Source organism: Chrysochloris asiatica, unplaced genomic scaffold (genome assembly GCF_000296735.1).
Source record: "Chrysochloris asiatica unplaced genomic scaffold, ChrAsi1.0 scaffold00128, whole genome shotgun sequence".
Taxonomy (NCBI): Eukaryota; Metazoa; Chordata; class Mammalia; order Afrosoricida; family Chrysochloridae; genus Chrysochloris; species Chrysochloris asiatica.
This window is the reverse complement of record NW_006408646.1, coordinates 659967-669620: the sequence shown is the minus strand read 5'-3', so window position 1 is coordinate 669620 and position 9654 is coordinate 659967. Positions and strand designations below refer to the sequence as shown.

The following is a 9654-nucleotide window of genomic DNA, read 5'->3' as shown; positions in this document are numbered from 1 at the left end:
TGCAAGCCACTGCTTAACATGGATGAACCTTGATGACATTATGCTGAATGAAATTAGTCAGTCACAAAAGGAGAAATACTGCATAGGACCATTATTGTAAAAGACTAAGAAAAAGACCCACACTAAAAGGGGGGAAAAATTATTTGCTGGTTACCAGGATGTATGGGGTGGGATAAGGAAAGGGAGGGGAAGGTGGAGCACAGGGTAGGTAATAGACACAGGATAGCTTGGGTGCTGGGAGGGAGCAATAAATAAAAAGGGGTAGGGGAATGGAAGAACAAGGTAGATTGGAGAACAGTTAGGCAGGATTACATGGGTTAAGTGGGACAGAGGTAAATAATGATGTATGCCAACTTTGGTACAACAGGGCTCTGGGATACAGGGATTGAGTCATGGTTTGAATGGGTAAAAGAGGGGAATAATGTTAATGGCTGTCTTTTGAATCTTGGTTTCCCTTGCCTACCACTGTAAAATAGACACTTGAGGCGGAGTAAACAGAATAGCCAGAAACATCACCATAGAAAGCCATCTTCAGCCTACAACTGATAGGAATATCTAAAATGGGTCTACAACTTTCCCAGTGAAGGAGGCTTCCTGTGGAGTCTCTGCATTGCATAAGACTATAGGTGGATCCTGAACCCCATCCAGAATCTTCTGAGGTGGGACATTTCCACTTGAAAAGACAAGCAGACCAGCCTGGAGCAGCTAGAAGAATAGAAGATATTTCCTGAAAGAAAGACCGGCAGGAAGAATCAAAAACAGTAACAATAGTCTGACAGACTACTACAAGAACAAGCAAGCTGTTCACCAGGGAGCCATCAAGGCAAATGGCCGGGTCCCCTCAGAGGAAACCACCTTCCAAGAGTAAGACTCAAGGGGAATATGTAAGCAGGCATGTGATCTTGCTGCTGACCACGCTGGTCACCAATAAGGGAAAGTGGGGGTGGGGGTGGGGGGAAACAGCAATGAAGTTGTGAACTAAGCCCGACCACATTCAATAGACTCCTATGAACCCGGGTTGAGACCTGATTGGTCAACAGTATGGCAAGACCTGGGAACTCCTGGGCTTAGAGACAGTGACAGGGCCACAGAGGACTAGAGTGGAGAATGAAGCGGCCAGTTGATATGAAGTGACGGAAGATGCACAAGAACACCTATACTTGCAGATAGTACCCACTTGACCTGGCTTCAACGGCTGGATGATCAGAACTCGACTAGAAGAAAGAAGAGGGAAAAAAAGACTAACCTGCTACAATATGATGAACATGACCTATACTTATGGATATAGTAGCTCAAAAGAGGGACCAAATCTTTACAGCGAGGATCATTCCCACCTCTTCTGTACACAGGGTTGACAGGGATAGGCAACTTAGACATTGAATACCCAACATGGGGGTGGTGGGCTACAAAGGCAAGAAGTGACTGGTTTACAAGCTTTCAAGAGGGAGCCTAGTTCCAGAGGGCGTGGGGGAAGGTAGACTCTCCACTGAGTGGTCTCCAATCTGTCTGGGCAGGGCTGAAGAAAGGAGATGGGGATAAGATTCTTGCAGTACAATAATGAATAATTGTTATCAGGACTGACTGTGAGGGTTGGAAACGTAAAGGTAGACGTTTTGTAACAAAGAAGGGGAGTGGTTGATTTTACAGTCCAGGAGCAGAGGACCTTGGGACCATCAAGGGAGAGGAGAGAAGTGCGGGACCCTACCCAGAGAAGCAGAGACGTAGTATAGTAGGACCCTATGCCAGAGATGGAGGCAGAGATGATGATGTGAAAAGATGGCGCAGCTGGGCATTCTAGACTCAGGGATGGAGAGGGGCTTGTTTGATGATCCATGGAGGGGAATGTAATCATTGCAATGAAATGAAATGATGACTGTAAAGCTAATGTTAACCCATGTAAACTACCACACAGTTCACAATAAAAACTTTAAAGAAAAAAAAAAAAAAAGATAGTCTATTAAACCAGGAGCAATGTGGAAAGGGATCAGACGTCAGCCCAAATCATCACAAGATATATTAAAGCTTCATTCTTATACCTTTACAATTAAAATAAAACAAGACAAATAAACAAACAAAAAGGAACCCTTGCTTAGTCCTGAACCATCTCCAGACCCTATACAGGGTCACTGTGAGTCAGACGGCCCTTAACAACAACCAACTCAATGGCACTTGCAGCAACCAGTTATCTTTTTTTTTGAGACTACACACAGCAGAATATACACCAATTCAACATTTTGTACATATATAATTCAGTGGCATTGATGGTATGCTCGGGCACACTGTTACAGTCACCGTGCATTTATTTCAGTGCTTGCCCATCTAGGGAGTCATCAAATGTCCAGCACTACTGGGATCCATAAGGTTTTCGAAGGTTAATTTTTAGAACCAGATCGTCAGGACTGTCTTCCTAGGCTGCCTAGTCTAGAAGCTCTGCTGAAATATGTCTACCTTGCTGATATTTGACATACAGATGGCATAGTTTCCAGCATCACAGTGACACTGCAAGCCACCATAGTAAGACACACAGATGGACTGTCTATATACCAAACCAAACCCTTTGCCATTGATTCCCATTCATAAGAACCCTGTAGGACAGAGTAGAATTGCCCTATAGGCAGTTATCTTTATGGAAGCAGACTGCCTCAGGTTCGAATTACAGACCTTTCATTTGGCAGCCCAATGCTTAACCCACTGCTCACCAGGACTCCTCCTGTCTCTCTAGAGAGATTCATTATTCTAGACTACGTTTTAGTATAGAGTCCTGCTGTGGCACTATAAGATAATCACTCACCACAAGGTCGGTTTGCACTGCAAGGTCGTTGGTTCAAACCCACCAGCTGCTCCTCGGAAAACGCTACACAGGGTTGCTATGAGTCGGAACCAATTTGACAGCATTTGACAATGACAACAATATTTGAGTATAAGGAGCCCTGGTAACATAATGGTTATACATTTGGCTGCTAAGCTCAGAGTCAGCAATTCACATCCACCAGTTTCTCCGTGGAAGAAAGATGAGACTTTCTGCTCCTGTGAAGATTTATAGCCTTGGAAACCCTATACAGGGTCGCTATGAGTCAGAACCAACTCCACGGCACATAATGACTATGATTGAAAATGTTCATAATAAGCAACTTCATTTAAGCTCTTTCAGTGAATGAAACAGCCCCTGTGTTAAGGGCTGTGCACCCCATTTCTGCTGACTTCTCACTACAGCTACTACATGGAGTTGTTGTAGTTGTTGTTATGTGCCGTGGAGTCGGTTCCGACTCATAGAGACCCTGCACAGGGTTTCCGAGGCTGTAAATCTTTACGAGAACAGAAAGCCTCATCTTTCTCCCGCGGAAACTGGTAGTTTTGAACTGCTGACCTTGCGGTTCACAGCCCGATTCATAACCACTACGCTACCAGAGCTCCTTACTACATGGAGTAGGTACTACTATCATGCCCCCTTCTTTAGATGTGGAAACTCATGAACTAGCAGCCATATTGGGGTGTCGATGGCAGGTCTGCTAACCAGATTATCAGCTCAGCCACGTCTCAGATGCCAAGTGAATGATAGATTTCTACATTCTTCATATCACAAAACACACTCACTCCTATGTAGCACGCATAGAGGGGCAGTCCTCCACCCTGTGACAAACATGCCCATGGGGGAAGCTGGGAGGAATGGGGAGAAAGAAGAGGCATCACTAGGCAGCAGGAGAGAAGGAAAAAGAGAATCCAGTCAGCGGCAGAAAAGCTGACAGGAGGAAGGAGAGCGTTCAGGGAAGAGCCAGGCAGTGACACAGAGTCCATCCTTGAACGGGCAGGTGAGCAGACAGAAAAGGAGACCCGGAGGGAAGGGGCAGGCGGAAACAGGAGGTCAGAGAAGAACTGGCGAGTCAGACAAAGTGACTCCCACCAGGACCCACTGCCGCTTCTCCCTGGTCCCCAATTCCAGCCAGAACAGGAGAATAAGATGAAAAGGAAAGGAGAGGAAGACACGTGCAGGACACAGGGAAACCAGACATACAAAGTGGCTTCAAATAGTTCATAGAAAACTCCCACACACAGTCCGTGCCCACTGAAACAGATCTCGGTGAAAATTCAAGCTAAGGAATAATGGCACTGTAGGATAAGTACTGAACTGCTAACTACAAGGTCAGCAGTTCAAACCCACCAGCTGCTCCTCAGAAACCCTATACAGGGCCGCTGTGAGTCAGAACCAACAAGATGGCACTTAACAACAACAACCAGTTTCTTTTTTTTTTTTTTTTGAGACTACACACAGCAGAATACACACCAATTCAACATTTTCTACATATGTAATTCAGTGGCATTGATTACACTCTTAGCTTTGCAACCATCCTCACCCTGTTTGTCTGAGTTGTTCCTCCACAGGTAACATAAACTCACTGCCCCCTAAAGTTCCTATCTAATCTTGAGAGTCGCTATCAATTTAATCCCATACAGTTCTTAAAAGAGCATAATGCTTAAGGTGTTGTTGTCAGGTGCCATCGAGTCGGAACCGACTCATAGCGACCCCATGCACAGCAGAACGAAACAATATCTGATCCTGGGCCAATTAGACCTTTTAAAAATAGTTGTTGCTGTTAAGTGCTGTTGAGTCGGTTCAAATTCATAGTGACCCTGACTGTATAGGGTTTCCAAGGAAAAGGTGGTGGGTATGAACCGCTGATCTTGTGGTTAGCAGTCCGCTGCTTATCTTATAGCGCCACACCAGGCTCCATTTTCAATAGTTCGGCTAAACTATTGTTGAGTGTTAAGAAGACTTCAGGGGATATTGTTTCATGTAAGGTTTAAAGGTTATCTCAGGGTAGAAGATTCAGAGGTTCATCTAACTTTCATGGCTCCAAGAAGTTTTATAATTTTATATTCTGTTTTGCCTCTTCCCCCCTTTGATCAGCATTCTTGTATAGAATCATGGAGCAAAACATTCAGTAAAATGTTTACTAGGCACCATCCAGTTCTTTTGGTCTCCTGACAAAGGAGACAATTAGCCACACATTCCATATCCTTCTGCTAGTCCTGATTCTGCTCCTTCCACTGTTGCTCCATGTGGGATACAAACCAACTGTTGTGCTTTGAATGACCATTTGCAAGCTTTGAAGACCCAACGCAATAAATTAACGGCGATGTCCCATGAAACCATGACCCTAAATCTCTAAACCAAGAAAGCAAATCCCACGAGGTTTTGATTGTGCATAAACCGTCTCAACAACTATTGTTTTTTATTGTTGTTGTAAATATACTGCTATACAACTTATTGACAGCAATTACAGTAATAAACTATACAACCCTATCCTTAACAATGGGGTTTTTCCATCATTAACCCATTTTCCCCCCTCCCTCTTATCCCTGGTTACCACTAATTAATATTATTCTTTACACATTTGCCTTTTCTTGTCTGTTTTTATAAGAGAGGACATACAATATTTGTCCTTTGTAATTGACTTATGTCACTCAGCATGATGTCTTCATACTCCACCCATACTGTAGCATGTATCAAAATTTCATTTCTCCTACTGACTGAGTCCTGGTGTGGCACTGTGGTTAATGCGCCAGACTGCAAGCCATTTGAACTGCAAGGTCGATGGTTCAAGCTCATCAGTCGCTCCTCGGAAACCCTATACAGGGTCGCTATGGGTTGGAACCGACTAGATGGCACTTAACAACAGCAACTGACTGAGCAGTATTCCACTGTATGTATATACCACATTGTGTTTGTTGGGTCATCTGTTAATGGGAATGCAGATTGTTTTCGCCTTTGGCTGTTGTGAATACTGCTACAATAACATTGGTGTACAAGTCTACCAGTTATATCTTAATAATAAAGAATCACTTGTTCAAACAACAAATGCAAAGACTTTCTTTTCACCACAGCATTGTTCATGACAGCCTAAAAGTGGGAAGCACCTAAATGTCTATCAGCTAGTTAAAAAGTAGATGGAACTGAAAGACAGGCTGATAGGAAGAAGCCAGTCACAAGAGGCTGCTGGTATGATCCCATTCCTGTGAAATGTCCAGAATAGGTCAAGCCACAGAGATAGTAAACAGATTACTGCACTTGTATGCAAATAACCCTGCCATCTATTCATGTTTGACAACCGCTCCCTCCTGCCCCTGGGAGATATTTTCATAAGCACAGTATGCTAATGTTTACAGCAACATGTAAAAGAAAAAAAAAAACTTGGCATAGTGGTGTTACCTCTCAGGGGAGAGGGGCCAGTGGACAGACAAATTTAGAAGGAGCGTGTTATTTGTGTACAAATGCTTGTGGGTTTTGGTGACTGGGTAAGCAGGGGAAAAGGAGCATTGAAGATCCTAATCTAAACTGAGATAGTGGTGATGGCTACACAACTCTGAATAAACTGAAATCTACTGCACCCCTCTGTACTTCCACTGGGTGAACTTCATGGTTTACATCTCAATAAAGGTGTAAAAAATGAAATTTTAAAAATTTTAGTAAATAAATAATTCCTTCTCTCTTTCCCTTCAAAATACAGTTATCCTTTCTTGTTAAGTTTATTGTTGCCTTTAAGTGCCGTCAAGTCGGTCCTGACCCAAGCAGCAGCTTGTGGATCAAACCAACTTTGCAGTCCAACACTTACAATTTTCTCTTTTTTAAGGGCAAAATGAAAAGACATGCAGGGTCTTCTTTTGTTATGTTAATTAGTGCATGCCAGAATTGTATGGCCCCCCTCAAACCTAGTCACTTATGAGTTATACAAAGACCAGAACAGACACAGAGATACACATGGGAGGCAAATGCCCCATGAAGGCAGATACACATACACACACACACAAAAAAAAAAAAAAAAATCAGAAGATGCATCTACAAGACCTGGAATGCTAAGAATTCCTGCAACTGCTAGAAGTTGAAATACACAAAAATGGACTTTCCCCTAGAGACACACCCTGAATTTGGACTTCTAGCATCCTGAAATGTGAACCCTGGTGGCACTGCAGATTAAGCTTTGGGTTGCTAACTGAAGGGTTGTTGTTAGGGCCATCAAGTCGGTAGTGACCTTATGCACAGCAGAACGAAACACAGCCCAATCCTGGGCTAACCTCACTATTGTTGCCACGCTTTTGTCCATTGATGCTGCCACTTGGCCAGTCCATCTCGTTGGGGGTTTTCCTCTTTTTCTCTGACCTTCCCTTCCACCTTGCCAAACATGATATCCTTCTCCAGCGACTGGTCCCTCCTGACAATATGTCCATAGTATGAGAGACAAAGTTTGGCCATCTTGGCCTCCAAGGAGCACTCTGGCTGCACTTCTTCCTACATGGATCTGTTGGTTCTTTTGGCAGCCCATGGCATTTTCAATATCCTCCTCCAACACCGTAAGTCAAAAGCATCAATTCTTCTATGGTCTTCCTTATTCACTGTTCAGCTTTTGCATGCATATGAGGTTATTGAAAACACCATGGCTTGGGTCAGGCACGCCTTAGTCTTCAAGCAGACATCTTTGCTCTTCAACACTTTAAAAAGGTCTTGTGCAGCAGATTTGTCACTGAAAACCTTATGAATAGCAGAGAAACTGAAGGGTAGGCAGTCTAAAACCCACCAGCCACTCTGCAAGAGAAAAACGAGGCAGTCTGATCCTGCAAAGACTTACAGACTCAGACACCATATGGAGCAGTTCTCTGTCCTACAGGGATGCTACGAGTTGGAATTGACTTGACGGCAGTGGATTTTGGTTGTGTTCCTAAAAAAAGCGATCTGGTTCTTATCCCTCCACATTTCATTCTACACTCACTGTCTCCTTTCCAGTAATAGTTCACGAATTCTCACAGTAGAAAGGAAGGAGACGTGGGAAGCAGGGCAGGTCGCTTCACCTCTCAGTGTCTGCACACACCTCACCCCCTCGCCCCCAGTGTCTGTATGTGAAAGGGATGATCCAGCACTGTCACCACAGGATCCACTCATCTCCATCTATTCATCAGCCAAACAGAATTACATACAGAAACAGAGTTCTGGAGAACAGTAATAAGGCTCTAATGCCTGGGAATGTTCGTAAAGTCATTTCCTCCAGCAATAAGATAATTTAAACATGAGGCTGCAGAGTTCCTCAGCAAGCTTTCTGAGTAATGCTGGGAGGCAGGCAAGGCACAAAAGAAGGACGGGAGGATGCTGTTTTCTTATATTCAGCTCTGCCGGGTTCACATCAAAGCCCTGGGGTTACCCGTCCACAGTGGACGGAATGACAATATGGTTGAGATGGAAGGCCACATAATGGATCCTACCCTGGCTGAGAACAAAATATGAAGGTGGGGGAACTTCAAACTGTACTTGGAAAAGTGGAATTACAAGGCAGTGGAATTTGTCCATGAACTCTCTGAAGTCCACTAGTGTGGTTGACGGTATTTCTGGACAACAAGAAGTGCTCTGCCAGCAGGTGGGAACACAGTCTCTCACTGCCTTGTTGGCTCCCAGATTCTACACTAACATATTCCCTGAGCGCTCCTCACAGATCCCCCTTCCAGTGACTTCAGGGGAACTGCAGAGCCCTCATGACACAACAGTCAAGCACTTGACTATTCAGCAATTCAAACCCACCAGTAGGCTCCATGGGAGAAAAAACCTGGCGTTCGACTCTCTTAACGATAGCATCCTAGAAAATCTCATAAGGGCAAATCTAATCTGTCACATGGGATCGCAATGAGTCAAAATGAACTCTACAGCAACTGACAACAACAACAGGGCATCCCTACATGCAACATACCTGCACAGACCGCAGCCAGTGCTGGTCACACCAGCTGGACTGTGATCAGGGACATGTCGATCCCTCCATACCTACAGATATACATATAAGGGGGCTTCAAACAGTTTAGAGAACATTTCCATAATCTTTTCATTGCATTTCTCTACGAACTTTTTGAAGCCCCTTCTTATGCAACAGAGAGCGGTCCTCGTGGCCTGCTAAGAAGAGATTCTACACATAGAGTCACATGAATAAGAACAACTGTCGATGTCCTGCTCGTTAAGAGTTCTGTGCACGCAGTAATACAAGGGAGGGATGGCTTCCTTAGAATCATCAACCATAGGAGATCAAAGGAGCAGCACTGACCCAAGGACAAAGCTCAGAAGGGTTAGTATAAAAGGAGAGAAGGAAACACAGGGAGAAAGTGGGATAACTGACGCTGCATGGCAGGGATGGCAATCAATAAGACATGTATAAACTGTAGAATGGAAAACTGATCTGCTCTGTAAACCTTCACCTGATTCACAATGAAGAATTTTTTTAAAAGAGCTGCATGCAAAACCTATAAATGTGTGGGCAGGGATGAGACGGAGCACCCCAGCCTCACTCGACCAGAAGAGTGGAACCCTGTTTCTGCAGATACACACCAGGTTTTTGTGACCACAGACAAGAAAACAGCTGTAGGAGAAGCTGTGGGCGCTGAGAATGCTCATATCTAAAAGGAGGGCAACACATCATGTTAGCTGATGGCAAGGGGCCACATCAAGAGGCACTCCTTTTGGTAATTATGTCTACAATCCTGTCATTTTGGCCACCCTCCAAACTGCCTTAAAACAGAGCCCAACTTGCCTGTTTTCCCAATGTTTACGCACAAGCTAGATTGCTAAGAATACGAAGAGTCTTTACAGATCTTGGTAACTAAGTAATATTTCCTTCATTCCACCCT

At 44.2% G+C, this 9654-nt stretch overlaps 1 protein-coding gene across 1 annotated transcript in view; it reads right to left on the bottom strand.

Moving 5' to 3' along the window:
* The window catches only part of ADRBK2 (adrenergic, beta, receptor kinase 2), a 211931-nt gene that overhangs the window by 169941 nt on the left and 32336 nt on the right, over nt 1-9654 (bottom strand). The window lies entirely within an intron of this gene.